The sequence below is a fragment of the Narcine bancroftii genome, chromosome 7 (genome assembly GCF_036971445.1).
Source record: "Narcine bancroftii isolate sNarBan1 chromosome 7, sNarBan1.hap1, whole genome shotgun sequence".
NCBI classification, from domain to species: Eukaryota; Metazoa; Chordata; class Chondrichthyes; order Torpediniformes; family Narcinidae; genus Narcine; species Narcine bancroftii.
Genome location: NC_091475.1, coordinates 211955598 through 211982324, shown reverse-complemented (window position 1 = coordinate 211982324; position 26727 = coordinate 211955598). Strand labels below are relative to the sequence as shown.

The following is a 26727-nucleotide window of genomic DNA, read 5'->3' as shown; positions in this document are numbered from 1 at the left end:
AGTTAGGTATCTACCCCAACATCTGCTCAAGATGATTCATGTCTGAGAATACCACATGAAGCCCATTGGAATTGCTTCCTACAATACAGTAAATATTTGGACATGCCCCTTTTGAATGTGTTTGTATACGTGGCTGGGTGACAGCTGTTTTCAGTGCCTTATTAAAGCATATGTTCGGCTGTGGAATTTCATGCAAGTGTTGAGGGAGTATTTTGCCAGGGAATCTTTTTCCATTTCAACAGGTGATGGGATTTTATTTTGACATGGTGCCTTCAACATTAACACCGGATGGTGTTAGCATGGACTTCTCCTACCCCCTGTTCTCCCTCCCATCCCATTCCCTTTGGCTTCCTTCCTCCAGCTCTCCACCCTCCCTTCCCTCTCCATTCACAGAACCATCCCCACCTTCCCCCTGCTGTGGCCTCCCTCCCTTATCCAACTATTACCTCCTGCCTGGGACACCGAGCCCCTCCATCCACCAGTTTGTTCGGGCGCCTTCTGACATTTTTCCAGACCTTGATGAAGGGATAAAAGCCTGAAACGTTGGTTATGTGTCTTTATCTTTGCTACATGAAGTACACTGTTTGACCTGTTGATTTCAGATTTATTATCCGAGTACATCACACGCAACCCTGAGATTTCTCTCTTCCACAGGCCAGGCACAATGACCACTTATTGGTAGTTGCAAAAATAAAACTGTACACTGTGTGTGTATGTATGTAAACAACCAACCACAGTGTTTGCAGACCTTCGTGTTTTAATTCTTACAATGCCGTTGGTGATCTATGTGATGAGTTGAAGTTCTAAGCTGAGTGTCATTGAGATGCAAGGCCCAACAGGGGCTCCATTCAACCTATCTTCTCCATTCAAGTTCAAGATTCAGCTTTATTGCTCATGTGTACAAAAATACCTAAGATTTTCCTTTGCCCTGGAAAAGCATAGAGGTGCCAGGATCAGTGAACCAAGACAGTTGTCCCCAGATGAGTATGGCATCCAAACCAGGACAAGTCTGTAGTAAATGCACAGCAGTGCTGGAGAAACTCAGCGGGTCACACATGTCCATAGGAGGCACAGATATATAACCAACGTTTCAGGCCTGAGCCTTTCGTCATATCTGCTGTCATATCTCGATTCACATTGCATCCTCTGCCTGACACTCTTCCGCCCTGTCAGGATCGCCGGTGAAGGCCATCAGCTGTCCTATTTATCATGAAGAAAGCCTCTACTTCCTCAGGTGTTTGCGGAGAAGCTAGTGGAGTTGTTCAAGTGAACCGGGACGGACTTGAAGGGCCGACATGGTCTGTTTCCGTGCTGTAAACAGTTATATGGTTATTGAGGACAGGAGATTTTTTTAATGTGACCTGGTCTAAAAGGATTAGCATAAGGTCTGCCCGTTTAACATTTAAAGAGATCAGTAGAGACCCTAAGGGATCGAGAGTCTCACAGGTGAAGATGATTGATTGTTTTGCATAAAAAGTTATTGTGTTAAGTCAAGATCAGTGTAAATTGCAAGGGTCAAAAAATAAGCCTGTTGCCACATACCCTGAAAATTCAAATATTGCTGTACTTTGGAGGCAAGACAGACTCACTTGGAGCAGGACTAACTGTTTGGCAATGCCTCCTGTTACAGTGGAATGCTCGGGCTTTGCAAAGCAATAAAGGTGTTTGACCTAATTTATGGTGGTCCAGGAAATTATTTTTGTGTCCAAAGTGGGGACTTTCACATGCTAGCACAGAGTGGATGTAGAATGTACCATCCAGACCAGCCTTTCTCAACCATATTTTGGCTATGGCATCCTTCGGGCTCTGCTCAGAGTTTATGGGCCTGCTTCCCTGTGAAGGAGTCAAATTCAGTTGGTTTCTTCAGTACTTCTCTCCCACTGACAACCTAGACCATAAGACATCACAGAGTAGAAACAGGCCATTCAGCCCATTGTGTCTTCCCTGCCATTTAATCACGAGCTGATCCCTCAGCCCCACTGCCTGGCCTTCTCCCCATAACCTTTGATGCCCTGGCTAATCAAGAACCTATCAATCTTTGTCTTAAATACACCCAATGACCCGGCCTCCACAACTGCCTGTGGCAACAAATTCCACAGCTTTACCACCCTCTGGCTAAAGAAATTCCTCCCCATCTCTGTTCTAAGTGGATGCCCTTCAATCCTGAAGTTGTGCCCTCTTGTCCTAGACTCTCCCACTATGGGAAACAACCTTTCTACATCTATTCTGTCCATGTCTTTCAACATTCAAAATGTTTCAATGAAATTCCCCTCCCATTCTCTAAAATTCCAACGATTACAGGCCAAGAGCTGGCAAATGCTCATCCTAAGATAAATCTTTCATTCCCAGAATCATCCTTGAGAACCGTCACCAACATCAGAACAACCTTAAACGAGGAGCCCAAAACTGTTCACAATGCTCCATAAGAATACATTAAAAAATATTTTATGATTTCAGTCCGTGGGCCCCTTTAAATGTGCTGTGGCTATCAGGGGTCCCTATGACCCTTGTGGAGAATGGCTGGACTAGAAAAGGTACTGCACTTACCCACCTCTCGGCTCAAACCTGTGACCTCTACTGCCCAGAAGTACGAGTGCAGCAGTGGAACTCCCTCCAAGTTGCACACTATTCAGATCTGGAAGCTTACCATTGTTCCATCACCGGGTCTAAATCCTGGAATTCCCTGTCCCCAACACTCTGTGGAGGCAGCTTCACCAGTTCGACAGCAATTCAAGAAGGTGGCTCATTCTCATCCAAGGGCTGTGGTGTCTCTGCGGTCTGAGGATCTGGCCAACTTTATCCTATCCCTGCCCTTCACTCCTCCACTAAACCCGGATCTCCAAAGCAAAGGTGAAAACAAAACCAGACCTAATGCACCGGCTCAGTCTCTGAGTTGAAAGCAAATTGGCCAGGTGGAAATGATAGAATGTTTGTAATGGAATAATATCCACATCTGTAAATCCAGCATATGTTGTTTGATATCTTGAGCACATTCAAGTGCTGTAAGACTTGTGTATTTAGCTGCCATTGCACAGGCTGGGAACGTTAAAACAGCAGATCAACAAATCACAGAAGGAGGAATTGGCTCTAGCCACTCATACCTACTTCGAAGTTCAAATTTATTGTTAGAATACATTGCAACCCTGAAATTCTTTTTCTTTCAGGTAGAATTTCTACTTGACAGTCATGCAAAAACTTTACTCAAGAAAAGTTGCCTATACAAAAGGGAGGAAATGCAGAAAAAAAAAGTAATAAATAAGGTGCCAAGTCAGAGTCCTTAAATGAGTCTCTGATTGAGTTTGTCACTGAGGAGTCTGATGGTGGAGGGGTAGCGGATGTTCCTGAACCTGGTGGTGTGAATCTTGTGGCACCGAGACCTCTTTCCTGATGGCAGCAGTGAGAATAAGGCATGTGCTGGGTGGTGTGGATCCTGTTGATCTCCGACGGTAGCGTACCATGTAGATTTTCTAAATCAACGTTTCCAAACTGGGTTCCGGGAAGAAACGATAGTAATAACTAAAACTTGTTTTATGTAATTTAAATGACTTTTTACCTGTGTTTATCATCAGTTGCCTTGACGCTATGAAAACAAAGTGTCAGGCCTCAAGACGCCATTTTCAACTGATGAGACTTGGATTTCTTTTGGCGCAAGGCTGGCCACATTTTTAACATTTTAACTGCCTCCCCCCACCCCTCTCACTCACTCGCTCACTCCTTCCCTCCCTCTCCCCTATATCTCACTGAAGTTAGCGTGGGAACTGGTGATGGAGTCGGCATGGGCTCCGGAATGGTGTTGGTTGGGACGGGGACCTGTGCATTGATAGAGGCGTCAGGGGCTATGGTATGTTTGCAGTCTGGGTCACCGGCGAAGGCAACGTTGGCTCCAGCACCTGGTCAGCATGGATGGGGGTTAGTGATGGAGGTGTTAGAAGCTTGGGCCTGTGGGCAGCAAGGGCCAGGATGCAAATCCATGTTTGAGGCATCAGGAGCTCCACCTCTGGGTATCCAGGGCTTAGGTGGATCCCCGCATCAAAGGTGTTGGGAGATTTGGCCTGTGGGCTGTTGGAAACCCGCTTCTGGAAGGTCGGTGATTTGGAGGGCATTTGGAGTCTGAGAGGTTGGTGATATTTGTGTTTGCAATTTAGTTAGTATTCAGTTGAAACAAAATAATCAAATTCTGAAAAAATGGGAATTTGCAAGCACTGTTTAAGAAAAATAATTTAATTTAGACCCCACCACACTCGAACCAGAAGTTGATGCCATTCTACTTCCAGTTGGCTTCTGATTCGTAACTGCAAGGTTCCGTGATTTCCAAGTGTTCCCCAAAAGGGTTCCGCAAACTAAAATGTTTGGGAAGCCCTGCTCTGGATGGTGGGGAGAATTTTGCTTGTGATATACTGTGCTGTGACACTACCCTTTGCAGGGCTTTCTGTTTAGAGGTATTGTTGCTCCCATACCAGGCAGTGATGGAGATGGTCAACACATTTTCCACTACACATCTGTAGAAGTTTCCCAGGGTTTTTGATATCAAACTAAACTTTGCAAACTCCTGAGAATGTGGAGGTTCTGATGAAGACATTCGTGTGTTGAGTCCAAGAAACATCCTCTGAGATAGTGACACCCAGGAATTTAAATTTGCTCACCCCCTCCACCTCTGACCCCTAATGATCACTGATTGTACACTTCTGGTTAGATAGATTTGTTTTCCTCGGATTTCCCATTGGTATTTTACAAGAAGATCGCTCAGTGCATGAAGGAAGCAGTTACTGAGTTGGGAAAGATTGATTTTTGTAGACTTGGAGATCTGCAGGAAAGAAAATTTAAGTGACCTTTAATAGAATTGGCCTGCGAGACCTTCAATGCTTGGGTAAGCTGACTTTCTGGTTTCTAAACAGGAACAGAAAGGTAAGCGGAACAGCTCGGAGGAAAAGATAGTTTGAGTTACTATTTTCACTACCATTTGTGTCAAACAGCCAGAGATTGCTGTGTAAAATTGTGGTTCTTGGCTTGGCTGAGAGATTCCCCTAACTGACCTTACAACACAGTTTATAGACTACAGTGTTCCTTTATTAGAACTTCAGTAAAGTTAAAACAAAGTCAGGAATTTCTGGGGGGGGAAAGAGAAACTGTCAGTAGTTTGGATCTGCGACCCTGGGTCAGAATTTCCGTCGATGAGAAACAAGGACCGTTCCTCTTTCTGTAGGTGCAGCAGACTTCCTGAGATTTCCCGGTGTTTTCTGTTTCAGATTTATATTTATTTTCGATTTTCATTCAAGTTAATCTTGAGTCAAGTGAAGAGGTTTGGTTTCGTTGACCTCTGCCATCAGTTGAAACGATCTTTTCATCTCACTTCTTCTCTCACTTAATGCAAATAATTGATTCATATTATCACCTGATTGATCAGATTCTAGCATGGGTAACCTTTTGTGTCCCCACCCTCACCAGCTCTCTCCTCCTTTATCACCTCAAGGATGTGCTGACATTGGAGAGGGTTCATAGGAGATTCATAAGGATGATTCAGGCAATGAAAAGGTTATCATTTGAGGAACGCTTGACCGTTCCTGGTCTGTACTCGTTGGAATTTAGGAGAACGAGGAAGGATCACATTGAAACATTTTGAATATTGAAAGGCATGGACAGAGTAGATGGAGGAAGGTTGATTCCCTTGGTGGCAGAGTCTAGGACAAGTGGGCATAAGTTCAGGATTGAAGGGCATCTATTTTGAACAGAGATGTGGAGGCATTTCTTCAGCCAGAGGGTGGTATATCTGTGGAATTTGTTGCCACAGGTGCTTGTGGAGGCCAGGTCATTGGGTGTATTTAAGGCAGAGATGGATAGGTTCTTGATTAGCTAGGGCATAAAAGGTTATGGGGAGAAGGCCAGGCAATGGGGCTGTGCCGAGTAATAGATCAGCTCATAATTGAATGGCGGGGCAGACTCAATGGGCTGAATGGCCTATTTCTGCTCCTATGTCTTCTGGCTTTATCTGTCATTTTGCCCTTGCCTGCTTCCACTTGTCTCCCAGCTCCACCTCTAATCCATCCAATATGATCTGGCTCCATCAAAGGCTTTTCCCCTTGCTCCAGCCATCACCTGCCCCCTGTCTCATCTCTCCCTGTGCTCTGGGTCTTGTCCCCCATCTACCCTCAGTCCTGATTCAGGGGCTTCACCTGAAATGTTCGTAATTCCTCCCCCCCCCCCATGTGGGTTCTTCCAGCAGTTTTAGCTTTGCTCCAGATTCGGGCATCTGCAGTCTGTTGTGTTTCCATCCATGTCTTAAGGAAGTCATTGGAATTTGAGCATTTGATGCCCAACCCTGACTGTCCTTGTGAAGGCGGTGATGAGCTATATTCTGTAACCATGTGTGTTGTGATGTTGCTTCCACCTTGTCACTAGCTGAGGAGTTTCAGGATTTGGGCACCATGAGGATGAATGAAGACAAAATAATGCAAGGGGGCACAACCTCAGGATCGAAGGACACCCATTTAAAACAGATGGGGAGGAATTTCTTTAACCAGAGAGTGCTGAACCTCTGGAGTTTGCTGCCACGGGCAGATGTGGAGGCCAGGTCATTGGGTGTATTTAAGGCAGAAATTGATAGTCAGGTTTATGGTGAGAATGCAGGGGAGAGGGGTTGTGGGAGAATGGATCAGCTCATGATGAAATGGCGGAGCAGGTTCGATGGGCTGAATGGCCAACTTCTCCTATATCTTATGTGCTCATGGACAGTTGTCATCCTACAGCCTGGAAACAGATCCTTTAGCTTGACATGCAATTGCCAATCAAAATGCCTCTCCATGTCTATTCATTTCCTGCATTTGGGCCCTCGTCTCTGCCCATGATCCTGTGCAAATGATTTTAAACGCTGGGTTATACATGACTCTACTACCTCCTCTGGCACCTTGTACCATATGGCCACTATCCTTGGTGTGAGAAAATCCCTCCGATCTCCTTTAAATCTTTCCCCTCTTATCTTAAACCTCTGCAACCTTACTTTAGACTCAACTACCCTTGGAAAAAGGCTATTGGTGCCCTTCGTGATGTGTCCTCCTTAAACTCCACTGCTTCAGTTATTTGTTTTCATTGCCTCTCCTTTAGTTTGCCTGTACAGTTTGTCAGAATGTAGATTTAAAATATTTTGTGTGTGAAGTTTTTTTAATTTGGAGGAAGTATCATTGTGAAGAGCATAGAATATAGAAGCAGGGAAACTCACAAAGTATAACTGCAGGCACAAAGTATAACTGCAGGCAGGTCTTCTTCGTGATTGCATCAACATGGAGGCCCCCAGGATAGATCTTCAGAGACGTTTCCATCCAGGAGTGTGAAGTTCTTAACCCTTGGAATATTGTGAGCAGTTTTGGGCTCCATATCTAAGGAAGGATGTGTTGGCCGGAGTGTATGATGGGTTTTGGAATTGTACTCGCTGGAATTTAGAACAAGTTTTGGAGCGGGGGGGGAGAATCATATTGATACCGATCAAATATTGAGTGGATGTGGAGAAGATATTTCCTATGGTGGGAGAGTCTGGGACCGGGGGAACAGCCTCAGAATACAAAAATGTCCCTTTAGAACAGAGATGAGGACAAATTCCTTTACCCAGAGGGTGGCAAACCTGTGGGATTTGTGGCAGTGGATGGCTGTGGAGGCCAAGTCATTGGGAGTATTTAAGGCAGAGGTAGATATGTTCTTGATCAGGAAGGGATTCAAGGGTTATGGGGGAAGGCAGGAGAATGGGTTGATAGTAAATCAGTCATGATAGAGTTGATGGGACTCCCTCTCTGAGATGGAGTGCTCTGTCCTCAGTAGAAGCCTTGCCTTCACCCACACCTCAGTGAGTTTATCACATGCTATAATACCAAACCCTTCTTTCTTTGGCTCCGAGCAAAGGATTCTCTACCTCCCACTGAGAACTCCTCCTCCTTAAGCCTTCTTCCTCCTCTTGGATATCTCGATCTGGCCTTTGTCATTCCAACTGCTACTGGGACATCAACTATCTCAACTTCACTACTCCACTCACTTATTCCATTTCCATCTCCTTGGAACACATTGCCCTCCATTCTCTCTGCACTGATCCCGCTCTCACTATCAAACCCACAGACAAAGGAGGTGCTATCTTGGTCTTGCTGCTCTACCTTGCTGAGGCCAGATGACAATTCTCAGGCATCTCCTACCCCTTGAACACTATGAAACATCAGGCCACCGTCTCTTTCACCATCACTGACCTTAGCACTCAGTCATCTCCCTTCCACAGCATCTAACCTTATTGTTTCCAAATCCTTCACTGCCTGGTTCTACCTCCCACCCAGATTGACAAACTCAACTGCATTGGGAGACCCCTTGTTTCTGCGTGCTCCTGCCCCACCGAACTGATGTTATCATACCATGACCATGTTCCCCCAGGTCCTGTTCCTACCTACCTACATCTGGAACACCTCACATGCCCTCCATTGCTTTGGCAACTTCCATTTCCCTGGGCTGGACTGCCTCATTTTCACCATAAATGTCCAGTCCTGATAAACTTCCATCCCCCAGAAACAAAGTCTCAAGTCTTGACAGTTCTTCATGGATAACAGACCTCATCATTCCCTTCAGCCTCTCCTCCGACTGACAGAACTTGTTCTCACCCTCAGTAACTTCTGGTTTGACACTCACTTTCTTCAAATCAAGGGGGTACCCGCATGGACCCAGCTATTCCCAGATCTATGTTGATGCCATCTGGCTGGAGAGTGCCCAGTTGGAAAATTAGTCTCCATACCGGAGATCGCTTCACTGAGCACCTTCGCTCCATCCGCACCAATGACAGAGAGCTTCTAGTGGCCAACTATTTCAGTTCTGCGTTCCACTCCTAGACTCACCTGTCTGACCATAGACGTGTACTATCCCACTAAAACCACCTGTAAATTGGAGGAACAACCTCTGGGCAATCTCCAGCCAGATTGCATCAACATAGTTTTCTGGTTTCCGCTAACCTGCTCTCCTTTCCCCTTCCCTTCCCTTCCCCTGTCAGCTCTCCACCTACTTCCCTCTCTATTCACCCAGCCATCCTTCCTCTCCTTGCTTACTGCTGTGCCCTCCCTCCCTTCTCCACCTATTACCTCCTGGCTTTGAGACCACATCTCCTCCCTATACCTTTTTATTTGGAACTTCAACTTCCAACATTATTCCATACCTCGATGAAGGGCTTAAGCCCAAAACGTTGGATCTGTATCTTTATCATTGCTATATAAAGGACACTTTGACCTGCTGAGTTTCTCTGGCATTGTAAATGTCTTCAGACCTTCGTGTTATCCTGCTGCCAACTTCCACTCTGGGCTCAAATTCACTTGAATCATCTCTGGTATGGTAACTCTCTAATTTTTCTTGATCTATGTTTCCATTTTGGGAGACAAATTCTCTGCACATATCTTTTAGAAGCCCACTAACTCCAGTAATTACCTTTCACTACACTCTTCCCTCTCTCTCAATTTCCCTGTCTCTGGTGCATCTGCTTTCAGGATGAGGTCTTTCATTCCATTCCAGAACATCTGAGATGTCCTCTTTTATTGGGAAATGTGGCTTACCCTCTACTGCCATTAACACAGCCCTCACACACATCTCCTCTATTTTCCACACATCTGCCTTGGCCCCTTTCTCCACACCCTGTCCCTCCCCAATTATTCTCCCCAATTTCTGCCACCTACAACAGGATCCCACCACCAGAAACATCTTTCCCTCCATTCCCCTCTCTCTTTCTGTAGGGATCGCTCCCTTGACCACTCATCCCTTCCCACCAGTCATCCCCTTGTTGCCTACCCCATGACCGCAAGAAGTTCTATACTTGTTCATGTACCCCTTCCCTCACCACTACTCTGGGCCCCAAGCAGTCTTTCCAAGTAAAGTAACTTGCCAATTTTTTTTTTGAGTGGGGGGTGCTCCAGATGCTCCTGATGCAGACTCTTATATCATGTAGACTAGACGCAGACTGAGAGAGCACCTTCACTCTGTCCGCTCTCATAGCACGGACTTCCCAGTGGCCAGCCACTTCAATTCCATACCATTGCCATGCTGACATGTCTGTCCATGCCCTCATGCACTATCAGGTTGATAGCACCTGCAAATTGAAGGAACAACACCTTCTATTCTGTCTTGGCACTCTCCAACCAGACTGCATCAATATTGACTTCTTCAAATGCATCCATAGTTCTTGGATTTCAGAAACTTGTTAATGTCAAAGGAAGTAGTTCAAGAGAAGCCCCATTTTCTGCTTGAAGGTTTGACTGGAGCTTTCACAGAGAAATTATTGTTAGTCTAGAGCAGCTTTTCTTAACTAGTGACCTATCAAGGACAGACAACATCTCCTCACTTTCAAATGAGAGGATATTTAAGGGAAAAGTAAGTCCAGAGATGTGGTTATCTATTTGTAGTGAGGTGGAAATTCTTATTAGGAGAGAAAATATCAAGAAATTTACTTCTGCAATGTATCTTTTATTGTGAACAGGAACTATTAAACAAGAAGTGCATAAATCTAGCCAGAGGTGGGAGTTAGATTTGAATATTACAATTGATGACCAAAGATGGTCGGATCTTTGTCGAGATTGTATCACAATACCATTAATGTAAGATATAGATATAAACTTTGAGCAGAGTCCTAAGGGGACCATAACCAAACAAAGGTTGAGAGTCAATTCTGGTTTATTGACATCAAATTGCATAAGTACAACCCAATGAAACAGTGTTCTCCGGTCCTCAGTACAAAGAACACAGACACACAACCAGACATAACACACAGACAGACAAAGTTCAATATAATTTTTAGTTATATTAGTTCAATATAATTTTAGTTCAATATTAGTTCAATATAATTTTTTTTACATCAGTTCTATTTGATGCCACAAAAATGGAATAGAATGAAATCAGATTTATCAGATCAATGTTTTAAGTGTGGTGAAGAGACATTAACTTTCTTGCATTCAACTTGGTCATGCTCCAAGATAAGACCTTTTTTGGAAGGATTTAGGGAACTTTTTAGAACAAGTTACAGGCACTGTATTTCCACTAAACCCAGATTTATTCCTATTGGGAATATAGAAAGAACAAGACCTAAGTTGAAATTATCAATGTACCAAATGAAATTTGTTAAAATAGCATTAGCGGTGGGAAGGAAAAGTATTGCAGTGACTTGGAAATCGGATCACATTTAGGAATGGGAAGGTGAAATTCACTATTCCTATAGAGAAAATTACATATAATTTGAGAAATAAATATGGTATATTTTTGCAAAAAATTGGAGCCCATATATTTCAAATTTTAGGTATAAATACATAGAAATGTTCTTCCAGCCTCTCGAGACCTGCGTCAACCTTCTTCCTTAAATTGATCATGTGTACTTTGTTGGAGTCCAGTATGTTGGGGAGTGATCCTCTGAGCAATCCAGGATACTATCTTTTTTTTCTTATTTTATATTTCTATATATTTCTTTTTTATAAACATTTTTTTGGAGGTCAGGGGTTGGGGAAGGGAGGGAAGCGGAGGGGGTTATAACCATGTGATGAATGAAATTTTCTTAAATTTAAACATTTATTGTTTTATATAATGGTTATTAATTACATGTATGGAAAATTTTTAAATAAAATGGAAAAAAAAAACCCCAAAAAATAATCTCCTCACTTGTCAGGAAGGTGCATCAGCGACTGCATTTCCTGAGAAGACTGAAGTGGGCAAGGCGACCGGCCACATAATGTCAACTTTCTACAGGAGCTCTATCGAGGGCATCCTTGTCGGCTGCATCACAGTGTGGGTACAGTTGATGCAGAAAAATGGATCAGAACGTTGTGTGAAGAGAGGGTGCAAAATCATCGAGGACCCCTTCCACCCTGCATCTTTAAGCTGCTCCTGTCGGGGAAGAGATACAGGAAGATCAGAGCCAGCACCAGGCTGAGGAACAGCTCCTTCCCACGAGGCAGTGAGAACGCTGAATGACCAAAGGAACTGCTCACACTGGCCATCTGAGACTCCTATTCATAAAACAATATTTATTTGCATAGATGAAATACTTGTCCTGCGTCTGTATTATTTGTCTGTCTGTGTGTTATGTCTGGTTGTGTGTCTGTGTTCTTTGCACTGAGGACCGGAGAACACTGTTTCATTGGGTTGTACTTATGAAATTTGATGTCAATAAACCAGAATCGACTCTCAACCTTTGTTTGGTCATGGTCCCCTTAGGACTCTGCTCAAAGTTTATGGGCCCCCCCCCTTTCCTGTGAAGCAGTCAAGTTTGGTCAGCTCCTTCCGTGCTTCTTTCTTACTGACTACACAAAAAAAGCATTAAAAATATTTTCTGATTTCAGTCTGTGCTCCCCTAAATGTGCTTTGGCCCCAGGGTGGCCGTATGTTTCCGGAGTGATTCCCCCCACTTTGAGAATGACTGGTGTAGAGAGAAGGCAAGTGATTATCGTGGTGGTGTGGCTGTTCAAAGATGCCAACTCCTGCCAGTGGATGCGTGTAGCATCAACACCAACATTAGTTTTAAACAATGTTTTCAAATCTTTCATCCAGTTTCTGTTTTGGCTACTGAGACAGTGGTAAATATATTTATTTTGTCATGCTGTGAAGAGACAGAATGGAATAAAACAGATGTTGAACTTGCCCAAAGCACTGGTGCAATTATGATCAGGTCTGATCTCCTTATTAAGATGTAGAGAATGCAGATGCAAATATTAGAATGACTCTAAAACTGTGAGATGTCGATGATAAAAGATTGAATTGATTGCCTTTACTGAGGAAGGAAAGGATAAACAACATCTGAATCGTAAAAGGTTGGTTTGCAGGTGCAGCAGGCTATCAAGAAGAGAAATGGAACGTTGACCTTCATTACTAGAGGGATTGAATATAAGAGTAGGGGGTTATGCTGTAACTATACAAGGTTTTGGTGAGGCCGCATCTGGAGCACTGCGTGCAGTTCTGGCCTCCTTACTTGAGGAGGGATGTACTGGCTTTGAAGGTGGGGCAGAGGAGGTTCATCAGGTTGATTTCAGAGATGAGGGGGGTTGGCCTATGAGAAGAGATTGAGTCGTCTGGGACTGTACTCACTGGAGTTTAGAAAAATGAGAGAGGATCATATGAAATTATGAAAGCTGTTGATAAGTTTGAGGTAGGTAAGTTGTTTCCATTGGTAGGGGAGACAAGAACTAGGGGACGTAGCCTCAAGATTTAGGGCAGTAGATTTAGGATGGAGATGAGGAGGAACTGCTTTTCCTAGGAGGTGGTGAATCTGTGGAATTTTCTGCTCACTGAAACAGTGGCAGCGACCTCAGGAAATATAATTAAGACAAGGTTGGATAGATTTCTGCATAGTAGGGGAATTAAGGGAAAAGGCAGGTCGGTGAGGCTGAGCCTATCATCAGATCAGCCATGATCTCATTGGCGGAGCAGGCTCGATGGGCCAGAATGGCCGATTCCTGCTCCTGTTCTGTTTTCATTTTCAACGTGTACCATTTTGGTGATTGTTAATTTCTTTTAAGGCACGAAAGAGTTTGATGAGGGAGATGTTTGAAAGTGTTTTTGTTTTGGAGGTGAGATCAGATCCAGGGAACATAAAAGATACTCAAGCATGTCCATTTGAGGAATTTACTGTAGACTGTGGTCAGAGAGTGTGAAGTTGTTGAACTCACACCCTGGACGGAGTAGCTGAGATGAAGAACAATGATGTATTTTGGGGAAAGCTGGGTAAAATGATAGTGAAGGGAACAGAAGGGTGGGAGGAAGCTGGAGTGGATCTTCAAGACTCTTGAGGACCCACCGTGTAAAATGCCTGTCTCTGTGCCCTGCCAACCACTTCATACCGTTGTCACTGATGCTAGCAGTCTCCATGCCATTGATGACATCTACAAGAGGCGGTGTCTCAAGAAAGCAGCCTCTATCCTCATGGATCCTGTCCACCCAGGCCATGCCCTCTTCACACTGGTACCACCAGGACGAACAACCAACAACAAAAACAGCTTCTTTCCCTCCCCCATCAGATTTCTGAATGGACCATGAATAAAGTGAAGCATGAAAATCTGCAGACGCTGAGATTGTAGTGAAAATACATGGAACTGCCGGAGGAGCTCAGCCAATCCTCCAGCATCCATAGGAGACAAAGATATATTGCCGATGTTTCGGACCTGAGCCCTTCTTCAAGGAATAAGCAGAATGAGCAAAATACAGGAAATCTGGTCCAGACCAATAAAAGGTGTTAATTGGCTATGATAAGAGGAGAGGTGAGAATTGATTATGTCTGTGAGAAAGGAGACCGAAAAGGAGGGAGAGACAGACAGAGTCAAGGGAAGGCCACAGGAGGAAGAAGAGGTGGTGGGGGGTTTAACAAAAGCCAGAGAAATTGATATTAATGTCCTCTGGAGGGTGGAAGGGAATGGGACACAGAATTGAAATGGGTTGCCCCTGGGAAATCCACTCTATTGTGGTGGACAGAGCCGAGGTCCTCAAAAAAGCGATCTCCCAGTCTGCGTCTCATCTCTCCGATGTAGAGGAGACCACAACGGCAGCACTGGATGCAGTTGATGACCCCTTCAGATTCACAAGTGAAATGCTGCTTCACTTGGAAGGACTGTTTGGGGCCCTGAATGGTGCTGAGGGAGGAGGTGTGGACACAGGTGGAGCATTTCCTGTGGTCACAGAGGTAGGTGCCAAGGGGACGATTGGTGGGGAGGGAGGAGTGGCCAAGGGAGTCACGGAGGGAGCAGACCCTGCGAAAGGTGGGGGGGGGGTGGAAATATGTGTCTAATTGTGGAAATGGCGAAGGAGGATGTGTGGATGCAGAGGCTGGTGGGATGATAGGTGAGGACAAGAGGAAATCTGTCCTTGTTGTGCTTGGGGGCAGAGGGGGCCAAAGCAGATGTGCTGGTAATGTAGAATATGCAGGTGAGTGCTGAGTTGATGGTGGTAGAGGGAAGGCTACGTTGTTTGAAGAAGGAGGACATCTCTGGCAATCTGGCATGAAAGTCCTCATCCTGGGTGCAGGTGCCACGGAGGCGGAGGAATTGAGAGAACAGAATCCTGACAGGGTGTGCAGAGGTGTAGTCATGGTAGCCTTGGAGATGCTGGATTTGTTGAAGATGTCTGTCAAGAGTTTGTCTCCTGAGATGGAGAGAGATTGAGGAAAGGGAGAGTGTTGCTGGAGATGAACCAAGTGAATTTGAGGTCAGGGTGGAAGTTGGCAGCAAAATGGATGAAGTCAACGAGCTCATCATGCGTACATGAGGCAGCATCAAAGCAGTCACCAATGTAGTGGAGGAAGAGTTGAGGGGCCTTGTCTGTGTCGGCTTGTAGCATGGATTACTCCATGTAGCCAACAACAAGGCCGGCCATGGACACTACCTCACATTTTCTCTTTTACTTTTTTTAAAATAGTGTATGGAAATGTAATTCATAGCAATTTTGCACCTGTAATGCATGACAATGCTGCCATAAAACAACAAATTTCACGCACGCATTCATGACAATAAATTCTGATTCCATTTCATCGTCAAACAGCACGTGCTGTGTGTACGTTCATCCATGCTGACCAAACAGGCATTCTGAGTGAGTTCTATTGGCCTACATGTTCAAAGCCCTTTCTAGTCATACAGTTGGCAAATGTCTTGAGCGTTGCAATTATACCTGCTTCTACAACTCTCTCTGGCAGCTTGTTCCATACAGACCCCTCTCTGAGTGAAAAGGTTGCCCTTCAGGTCTGCCTTAAATCTCTCCCACTTGCCTTTTGCTTTCAAGCTGGTGTTATGGGCCCAGAGGACCCCAAAACCCAGCAGCAATAGAAATTCACAACACAAATGGTTACTTAAACAAAAGATGCTTTTAATATGAAAACAGGATCAAATTTTAGCTTATTACTATTAACTTAACCCCCTTCTAATTCTAAGCGCACGTGTATGTAATGTGTGTGTAAGTTCAGAAAAGTTCTTTGGTTCACAGTCCAATCTCATCTCATTCCTCCAAGTCTCTAGGTACAAGCAATTCTTACACCTTGACAGAATTTTAACATGTATAAAGTTCACCAGGGTTTGGTGCTCAAAAGGTAAATGGTTACCACTCAGGAAGGTTCTTGTCGGTTTTCAGAGAGAGACTTGTTGTTCTTTGGACACAAACTGATTCCTTCTGATCAGCCACTTCACTGTCTTGCCAAAGAAACTTGCCCCCTCAGGGTTTTCCAGATGATAACCTCTTTCTTTCAGGTCACCACAGAGTTCCTTTTCTGTTTCCCTTATCTCGGGTGAAACATCCAGCCAGCCATCTCCTCTTGCATGGGCTTTGACCAGGCTGAACTAAGAACTCTCAACCCATCTTCCAAATGGGGTGTTTCCACAAGCTGCTGCTGGACTGTCGGACTCAATTCTCCTCTCTCTCTCACTCAGAGAAAACCACATGACCCTCTTAACACTCAGACAGACTGTGGCACCGGACCTGATCTTCCGAATTCGTTCATCTGCTGTTTTCCAAAACAATAATCCATTACTCCACAGCATGACCAATTAACACTTACTAGTGAAATCCATATAGGCATTCTTCAAAGCTTATGTAAAGGCACTCGGAACCTGGACTGTCTGGTTTGAGCAGAGCTCTGGATTTTAAATGAGATCTGTGTTGTAAAGTGTTTGTATCTGTTTGTGATCTATCTAAAATCCCCACAATCTATCTTCCAAAAACGTACCTACACACAATATAAAATATAACATAATCTGTCACACTGGTTTCTCCAGCCTCTCTGAAACTTCAGATGACAACTTTGCACAGTGTTAAACCACATTACAGATTTTCTCAGTCTTGGAAGGGAAAGGCTGAGATGTGGTCTCACTGAGGACAATCCCAAGACATTTTATGTATATAAATGGAAGGAGGATAACCAGAGAAGGGCCTCAGCCTGAAATGTTGGTTACCCTTTGCTTCCTATGCATTGGTATGGGGGCTCCAATGCCCTGCAAAAGGTAGTGGACACAGCCCAGGACACCACAGGCAAAACCATCCCCACCATCAAGAATATTTACGGGGAACGCTGCCGTCGGAGAGCAGCAGCAATTATCGAGGATCCACACCACCCAGCACATGCTCTGTTCTCGCTGCTACCATCAGGAAAGAGTCTCGGTGCCACAAGAATCGCACCACCAGGTTCAGAAACAGCTGCTCCCCCTCCTCCATCAGACTCCTCAACAACAAACTCAATCAGGAACTTGTTTAAGGACTCATTTGCACTTTATTGATTTTTTTTTCTCTTGGTATTGCACAATTAGTTTGCTTACATTTCTTCATTTATTTATGTGTGTACATACTGAATCTTGAGTAGTTTTTTGCACTACTGGCCCACAGGGAAATAGAATCTCAGGGCTGTAAGTGTTGTCATTAAATTAAATTTAGGCATAGAGCATGATAATAGGCCTCTTGGCTCATTGCGGCCCAATTTACATGCTATAAACCAACACCCCAATAAGTTTCAAATGGTGGGAGGAAACCAGAGCCTCTAGGGAAGACCTACACAGACAATGGGAGAACGTACAAACTCCTTACAGACAGCGTGGGATTCGAACCGCAGTCCCAAATCACTGGCACTGTAAAGGTGTTGTGCTAAGTGCTACACCAACCATGCTGCCCATGTATGTACTCTGACAATAAATCTGAAATCGAAATCAAATCATATTGTGTGAACTGCGGAGTTTCTCCAGAACATTTGTGTATTACAGTCAACCTCAGCATCTATAGACATTGTTGAATTCAAAGAAGCGTGTATGGTCTTTGTATACCTCCACACCCACAGCAATATGGGCAGATCTTAATGGGCCTTGGAAATTTTCCAGCAATCCACAATTGGTCTAGGATGATAAATAGTTGGCAAGTGATGCCACACCTTCTGAATAAGTAAAAAGTTGGGTTTTGCAGTCTTAATTTGTCAGATCTTGCAGGCTCTGCACTCGCAAAATGGTAACTTCACTGGGGGTTCACGTTCCTGATTTGTTCGGCAGCATGGAGCAGCTGAAACTGAGTTGTGTTGTCTGCAGTCAGCTGCCCAGACAGCAGGGAATGTGAGCAATTGCTGTTTAACCTCTTCCTTCAGAGAGGCCTCACATGGCTGCCTGACACCTGTCTGCATCCAGCAGGCTGCTTGTGAGCTTCAACAGGTGCCTCCTTTCCACAAGGTCCACTTGCCCTTCTCTTACACAGAGCTCTTCAAACATCTTCTGGGTGGGGGAATTTCCAGAGTACCTTCTATCACCTCATGCAAACGTGTTTTAGTGCCTGTGACGTAATTTTAGAAAGAAATCACTTGTAACGTGTGAAAAATCTTGAATGGTGTCCAGATAGCTGCTGATGCAGGAGCAAAAAAACCCATACACTGGTGGAGGGACACAGCAGGTCAGGTAGCATCTGTAGAGGAAAATGGAAACACAGAAAATAGGGGGAGATGACCATTCTTTAAGCATGTTCCACCATTCACAAGACGGCTGATCACAACTTCAGTAACCTTTTCCTGTTTTCTCTCCATATCTCAAGTTTATTGTCATCTGATTGTACAAGTACAACCTGCAAACAGCGTTCTCCGGTCCTCAGTGTAAAACACGTAGACATGCAACCAGACATAATACACAAAGACAAACAATACGTATGCAGGACAAATATTCATATATACAAATAAATAAATCTTGTTCATGAATAGGAGAGTCTCAGGTGGTCAGTGAGAGCAGTTCCTTTGGTCGTTCAGCGTTCTCACTGCCCTCTGGGAAGAAACTGTTCCTCAGCCTGGTGGGGCTGGCTCTGATCCTCCTGTATCTCTTCCCAGATGGGAGCAGCTGAAAGATGCTGTGTGCAGGGTGGAAGGGGTCCTCAATGATTTTGCAGACAATGTTCTGATCCATTTTTCTGCATCAACTGTACCCACACTGTGATTCAGCAGGCCAGGATGCTCTCAATAGAGCTCCTGTAGAAGGTTGACATGATGGTGGCCAGTAGCCTTGCCCGCTTCAATCTCCTCAGGAAGTGGAGTCGCTGTTGCACCTTCCTGACAAGTGAGGAGATGTTGAGTGTCCACAATAGGTCACTAGTTAAGTGAACTCCAAGGAACTTGGTGTCTCCACTCTCTGTACAACAGAATTGTTGATATGCAGTGATCCACAATCATTTCCTTCATCTTGTCCATGTTGAGCCTCAGGTTGTTACCCTCGCACCATTTCATGAGATTTTCCACCTCTTTTCTGTAGTTCGACTCATCATTGTTGCTGACCAGGCCAATGACGGCTGTGTCATCTGCAAACTTGATGACACTGTTTGATCTTGATCTGGTGATGCAGTCGTGGGTCAGTAGCTTGAACAGGAGTGGGCTGAGCACACAGCGTTGAGGTGCACCAGTGCTCAGCATGTCGGAGCTCTTGGGCCCTTTATCCATAAAGCCCACATCTAACTCCCTTTTGAAATGGTCTCAACACAAGTTCACAACTCTCTGAGTGAAGAGGTTTTTCCTCATCTCAGTCCTAAGTGGCTTCCCCATATCATTTGATCTATCTCATCCACTGGGTTCGGTGTTGGGTCCTCAGTAGTTTATCATTGATATAAATGATTTGGATGAAGAGATTATTAACAGCATGAGCAAATTTCAAGATGTTACTAAACTGGATGGCAATGTAAAGTGTGAGGAGGATGTCAGGAAAATGCAGAGGGACTTGGACAGGTTGGGGGAGTGGGAGGAGGAATGGAAGATGAAGTTCAACGTGAGCAAATATGAGGTTATCCATTTTGGAGGCAGTAATAAGAGAGCAGAGTATTATTTACAGAGTATTATTTAAATGGAGTTAAGCTAGGGAGTGGGGTAGTGCAAAGGGATCTGGGCGTACTTGTTCACCAGTCATTGAAAACTAGCATGCAGGTTCAGCAAACAGTGAAGAGGGTGAATGGTATGTTGGCTTTCATAAAGAGGGAAATGGAATATAGGAGTAGAGAAGCCTCCTGCAGTTGTACAGGGCCCTGATGAGACCTCACCGGGAGTATTGCGTCCAGTTCTGGTCCCCAAATTTGAGAAAGGACATACTTGCTATAGAGCGAGTGCAGCCCAGATTTACGAGGTTAGTTCCCGGGATGGCAGGATCGTCATACGCGGATAGGTTAGAAAGACTGGGATTATAAGTGATGGAGTTTAGAAGGATGAGGGGAGACATGTTTGAGGTATATAAGATTATCAAGGGGCTAGACAGGGTGAATTCAGATTACATGTTCCCAATGTTGGGAGAGTCTAGGACTAGAGGGCATAGTTTAAGAATACAGGGAAGGCCCTTTAGGACAGAGATCAGGAGAAATTCTTTTACCTAGAGAAGTGTGGATCTGTGGAATGCTTTGCTGCAGAGGGTGGTGGGGCAGATTCGCTGGATATGTTCAAAAGGGTGTGAGATAAGGCTCTTTTGGGCAGGGGAATTAAGGGTTATGGGGATAAGGCAGGGAATGGATACTGACAGAGAATGATCAGCCATGATCTGAAAAATGGCGGTGCTGGCTCGACGCACCAATTGGCCTACTCCAGCACCTACTGTCTATTGTCTAAAACTTTGTACGTCTCAATGAGATTCCTTCTGATTCTTCTAAATTCCATTGAGTGTAACCCTAGTCTATCTGGTCTTCCTTTATCTGTCAATCCTGCCATCCCAGTCTGGTGAACCTTTGCTGCACTCTCAATTGCAGGAATGTTGTTCCTTGGATTAGGAGTCCAAAATTCTACCCAATACTCAAGATGTGGCCCCATACAACTACTGCAAAATTCAGTAAAGGCCAATGTACCATTTGCTTTCTTCACTACCTGCTATCCGTACATTCCACCCTTCACTGACTGATGATCTGTGACCCCCAGGACTCATTGCACCACCCCTTTTCCTAATTTGCCACCATTCAGATAATCTGCCTTTCTGCTATTGCCACCAAAGTAGAGAACCTCACATTTGGCTACACTATACTGCGTCTGCCATGCACTTGCCCATTCTTCCGATCTGTCCAAATCACTCTGCAGCCTCTTGGAATCTTCCTCACTGTTCATACTGTCAGTTTAACAGCTTAGTATCATACAGCACAGTAACAGGCCCTGCCCAATTAATCTACAGCCCCGGTACATTTCGAATGGTGGGAGAAAACTAGAGTCCCAGGGGAAACCCCACGCAGACATGGGGTGAACGTACAAATTCCTTATAGAGCATGCCGCATTTGACTAGCACAGTAACAGGATTGTACTAACCCTGCTGCCCCAATGAATATGACATTCATTTCCTTGTCCAGATCATCAATCTAGATTGTAAATAGCCAGGGTCCCAGCATTGAACCTTGTGATACCCCACTAGCAACTGCCTGGGAGATGCATTCCAGGATGTTCCAGTTCCTGAAGCAAGCAGAGTTTAACTTCATTGTTAAGTAACAAGATGCAATGATGGAGATTGTTTGGTGAGTAGATGAGTTAGATATCTCAAACATAGTACAAAAAAAATAAGACACAGTACAGAAGTGCCACAGAAGTGGTAATATTTTATACTATTGTCTTTGGGGCATCTTGCCTACCTGCGTGGTTGCAGCAAGTAAGATGTGCACATTGTACTTGTGTATATGATAATAAATTCTCATCTCAGTTAGAGATCAGTTGGTATGGTGAAAAGGCAACATATTATGAATTTTGAGGTTTGATCATGGTAATGGCAGGAATTAAACTGTTCTTGAATCTCATGGTGAGTGATCTCAAACATGTTTATCTTCCAGACGGGAGCGGTGTGAAGAGAATGTGGTTGGAGTGGTGGGGAGGGGGAGTCTTGTAATACGTTGCCTACTTTACCAAGGCAGCAAAAGATAGAGACGGAGTTGACGAAGGGGAGGTAGGGGTTATGTGATTGAGCCAAATTTAAACCATGGCAGTTTCTTGGGCGGAGAGGTCTGTGCTACACCCTGACAGGAAAGCTTTCAGTGGTGCACCTGTAGAAGTTGCTAAGGGATGCTGGTGACATGCCAAAGAAGAGGCACCAGTGCATTTTCTTGACTATTGCGTTGACAATGGGTGGTCCATGACAGGTCACTGGAGATGTTGACCCCTGGGAATTTAAAGCCATTGACTCTCTCCACGTCAGCACCATTGAGGTGAACTGGGGAGTGAGCTCCTGCCCTTTTCTGGAAGTCAGTAACCAACTCCTCAGTCTTACTGATATTGATGCAGAAGGTGTTATCCTCACCCCAAGGAATCAGCATCAGAATTTATTGTCGTGAACATATCACAAAATCTGTGGTTTTATAACCATATAACAAATACAGCACAGAAACAGGCCAACTTGGCCCTTCTAGTCCATGCCAAACACCCAGTCCATTGACCCAAACCCAGCCCATAACCCTCCATGTACCTATCCAACTTTTCCTTAAATATTAAAATTGAACCCGCATCTACCACTTCGGCCAGAAGCTCATTCCACACTCCCACCACCCTCTGAGTGAAGAAATTCCCCCTCATGCTTCCCCCTTCAATCTCAATCTATGCCCTCTTGTTTGAATCTCCCCCACTCTCAATGGAAAAAAGCCTGTCCACATTGACTCTATTTGTCTCGCGGGAGCATTACAGGTGTAAATATTGCTATAAATTACATTTAAAAATAAATAAATTAGAGCCAAAGAAGAGAGAGTGAGGGAGTGAGTGTCTGTGGTTCATTGTCCTTTTAGGAATCTGATGGCGGGGTGGGGGGTGGTGTGTTTTTATATCTCTGGGTGTTTGTCTTCAGGCTCCTGCATCTCCTTCCTGATGGTAGGAGAGTGAAGAGGGCATGGCCTGGGTGGTGAGGTCCAAGTTAACTGTCTTGTTTCCCTCCATGGATGCTGCCTGACCCATGGAGATCTTCTTTAACAAATTTTTTTTATTGGTGCGGTCTTTTAAAGTAAACAATATGCTGAATCAACAGCGGCGAGTCAAAGAACCGTCCGCCACAGATTCCTTTCATACACTGATCTCTCTCCCCGGGGTGGGAGAAGATGATTCATGAGTCCTCCCAATTGGTCCAATACCCTGTGGATGTCTGTGGAGCAGGCAGGAGTTAGAGCCCTGAAGTAAATCATGAAAATCTGTAGACACCATGAAACACAAAATGCTGGAGAAACTCAAACAGTGTCCTTTATGTAGCAAAGGTAAAAATACATAGTCGACATTTTGGGCTTGAGTCCTTCCTCAGGGTATGGAAGAATGTCTACAGGCATTTAAACAGAAGGATGGAGGGCGTGGCAAAGGCAGGAGATGATAGGTGGAGAAGGGAGAGGGGACAGTACAATCAGGGGAAGGAGGGATGGCAGGGTGGGTGGAGGGGGAGAGCTGGAAAATCTGAACAAAAGCCCTGGGGATGCCGATCTGTTCATTTGGTAGAAATGTGTTTTTTTTTTGTTGGGGGGGGTTTGTGGGAGGGGATCATGGAAAAAGCAGAACCTAATACTTCGTAAACAAGGAAATAACATTCTGGCATCAGGCCAGATGGTGCCTGCAGTTGAGAGTATCCAGAACTTTTCTTTCTTTGGCTTGGCTTCGCGGACGAAGATTTATGGAGGGGGTAAAAAGTCCACGTCAGCTGCAGGCTCGTTTGTGGCTGACAAGTCCGATGCGGGACAGGCAGACACGGTTGCAGCGGCTGCAGGGGAAAATTTGTTGGTTGGGGTTGGGTGTTGGGTTTTTCCTCCTTTGCCTTTTGTCAGTGATGTGGGCTCTGCGGTCTTCTTCAAAGGAGGTTGCTGCCCGCCAAACTGTGAGGCGCCAAGATGCACGGTTTGAGGCGATATCAGCCCACTGGCGGTGGTCAATGTGGCAGGCACCAAGAGATTTCTTTAGGCAGTCCTTGTACCTTTTCTTTGGTGCACCTCTGTCACGGTGGCCAGAGGAGAGCTCGCCATATAACACGATCTTGGGAAGGCGATGGTCCTCCATTCTGGAGACGTGACCCATCCAGCGCAGCTAGATCTTCAGCAGCGTGGACTCGATGCTGTCGACCTCTGCCATCTCGAGTACTTCAACGTTAGGGATGAAAGCGCTCCAATGGATGAAACTACAGTGGATGAAATGGGAACACTTTCAGATAGTGGGAGACAAACCTCTGGACAATGTGCACCCACTTTCATCAAATCTCAGTCTACTGTATATATGGCAAAGATAAAGATACATAACCAACGTTTTCAGCCTGAACCCTCCCTCCCTTGGTTTTGTTGCTTTATCTTTGTTCTCAACCATACGTGCTCTGTGGTGAATCAGGGATTACTTAAAGTAGTATGTAAGTGGAAAGAAAATGGTTGAAAATCGCTGCTCCATAATGTATCTTTATCTTTACTATGCGACCTGTGCGACCTGCTGAGTTTCTCCAGACTGTTTACTACAGTCACTGCGTCTGCAGACTTTCATGTTTCACTCCAGTGTACATATAAATTAGTTACTGCAGAGGTATGACACCTTCCAGATTAAAGTGGAGATCCAACCCGATGTTACCTATGAAAATCAAAACGGCAGGCCCTGGAAACATAGAAAACTACAGCACAGTACAGGCCCTTCAGCCCTCGATACTGTGCTGACCTAGATATCCCTTCCTTAAAAAGTACTAAACCCTCCCTACCCCATAACCCTCTATTTTTCTTTCATGTGTCTAAGAGTCTCTTAAATGCCTCCAATGTTTCAGCCTCCACCACCATCCCTGGAAAGGCATTCCAAGCACCCACAACCCTCTCTGTAAAAAAAAACTTGCCCCTGATATCTCCCATAAACTTCCCTCCCTTCACTTTGTACATGTGCCCTCTGGTGTTTGCTATTCCTGTCCTGGGAAACAGGCGCTGGCCATCCTCCCTATCTATGCCTCTATTAATCTTGTAGACCTTTATCAAGTCTCCTCTCATCCTTCTTCGCTCCAGAGAGAAAAGTCCCAGCTCTGCCAACCTTGCTTCAGAAGACTTGTTTCCCAATCCAGGCAACATCCTGGTAAATCTCCTCTGCATCCTCTTCATAACTTCCACATCCTTCCTGTATTGAGGTGACCAGAACTGAACACAATACTCTTAAGTGTGGTATGACTAAAGATTTGTCGAGTTGCAACATGACCTCTCTACTCCTGAATTAAATTCCCCTGTTAATGAATACCAGCATTCCATAGGCCTTCTTAACTATCCTATCAACCTGTGCGGCGACCTTGAGGGATGTATCGATTTGGACCCCAAGGTCCCTTTGTTCATCCACATTCTTAAGTAACCAATCATTAACCCTGTACTCAGCCTTCTGGTTTGACCTTCCAAAATGCATCTCCTCACACTTATCTGGATTGAAATCCATCTGTCACTTTTCTGCCCAAATCTGCATTGTCTATATTCTCTTATAACCTTCATCATCCTTCAGCTCTATCAACTCCTCCAAACTTACTGACCCATCCTTCCGCCTCTTCATCCAGGTCATTTATAAAAATCACAAAGAGAAGGGGTCCCGGAACAGATCCCTGCGGCCCCTCCACTAGTCATCAACCTCCAGGCAGAATACTTTCCTTCCACCATTACTCTCTGCTTTCTCTCTCCAAGTCAAATTTTTATCCACACAGGCAAGGTTCCACTGAGTCTCTCATGGGGACCTTGTCAAATGCCTTGCTAAAATCCACGTAGACCACATCTACTGCCCTACCCTCATTAATTCCTTTTGTTACCTCCGCAAAAAACTCAATTAGAATAGTGAGGCACGACCTTCCCTTCACAGAGTCCTGCTGACTGTCCGTGAGTAGACTGGACTTCTCCAAATGCTCATAGATCCTATCCTTAAGAATCCTCTCCAATAGTTTGCACACCACTGATCTGGTCTATAATTCCCAGGATTCTCCCTATTACCTTTTTTAAATAAGGGGACTATATTTCCCATTCTCCAATCCTCCGGCACCTTCCATGTGTCCAAAGACGATTCAAAGATCATAGCTACTGCTCCAGCTATCTCTTCCCTCACTTCCCAAAGCAGCCTGGGGAATATTGCATCAACCTTGATGACTTTAAGAAGATCCAACACTTCCCTTTTCCTTAATCTCCACACGGTCCAGCACACAGGTCTGTTCAATTTCAACCTCTTTGTGATCAAGGCCCTTTACTCTTGTGAATACTGACACGAAGGTTTCATTTAGGACCTCCCAAACCTCCTCTGCCTCCAGGCACATGTTGCCTCCTTTATCCTTTAGCAGCCCCACCTTCATTCTCATCAACCTTTTGTTCTTTACATACACATAGAACACCATGGGGTTCTCCTTAATCCTACATGCCAAGGCCTTCTCATGCCCCCTTCGAGCTCTCCTGTCCTTTCTTAAGCTCCTACCATATATTTCCTATGAGCCTTTCCTGCTTCCTATATCTAAAGTATGTTTCCTCTTCCTCTTGACAAGTTGCCTGACCTGTTTCATCAGCCATGGTTCCCTTTTCCTACCATCCTTTCCTTGTCCCAGTGGGACAAACCTATCCTGAACCCTGCACAAGTGGCCCCAAAACTCTCCATATTACTTCTGTGCTTTCACCCTTAAAAATCTGTTTCCAATTTATTCCTGCTTCATCCCTTCATAAGTAGCCCTTCCCCAGTTAAACACTTTTGCATTTTATCTGTTTTTATCCTTTTCCATTGCTATGTTGAAGCTCAGGGAGTTGTGGGTACTCTCAACAAAATGCATCCCCACCGAGAGGTCCGTCACCTGACCAGGTCCATTCCCCAGAACCAGATCCAGTCTG

General features: G+C 44.8%; 1 protein-coding gene and 1 long non-coding RNA gene across 5 annotated transcripts in view; both read left to right on the top strand.

The window, feature by feature from the left end:
- The window catches only part of inppl1a (inositol polyphosphate phosphatase-like 1a), a 228822-nt gene that overhangs the window by 24632 nt on the left and 177463 nt on the right, over positions 1–26727 (top strand). The gene's annotated exons all lie outside the window — the stretch shown is intronic.
- Positions 2711–3282, top strand: LOC138739672 (uncharacterized). The gene is made up of 2 exons (XR_011342362.1): positions 2711–2850; positions 3165–3282. It is a non-coding gene; the product is annotated as an uncharacterized lncRNA (long non-coding RNA).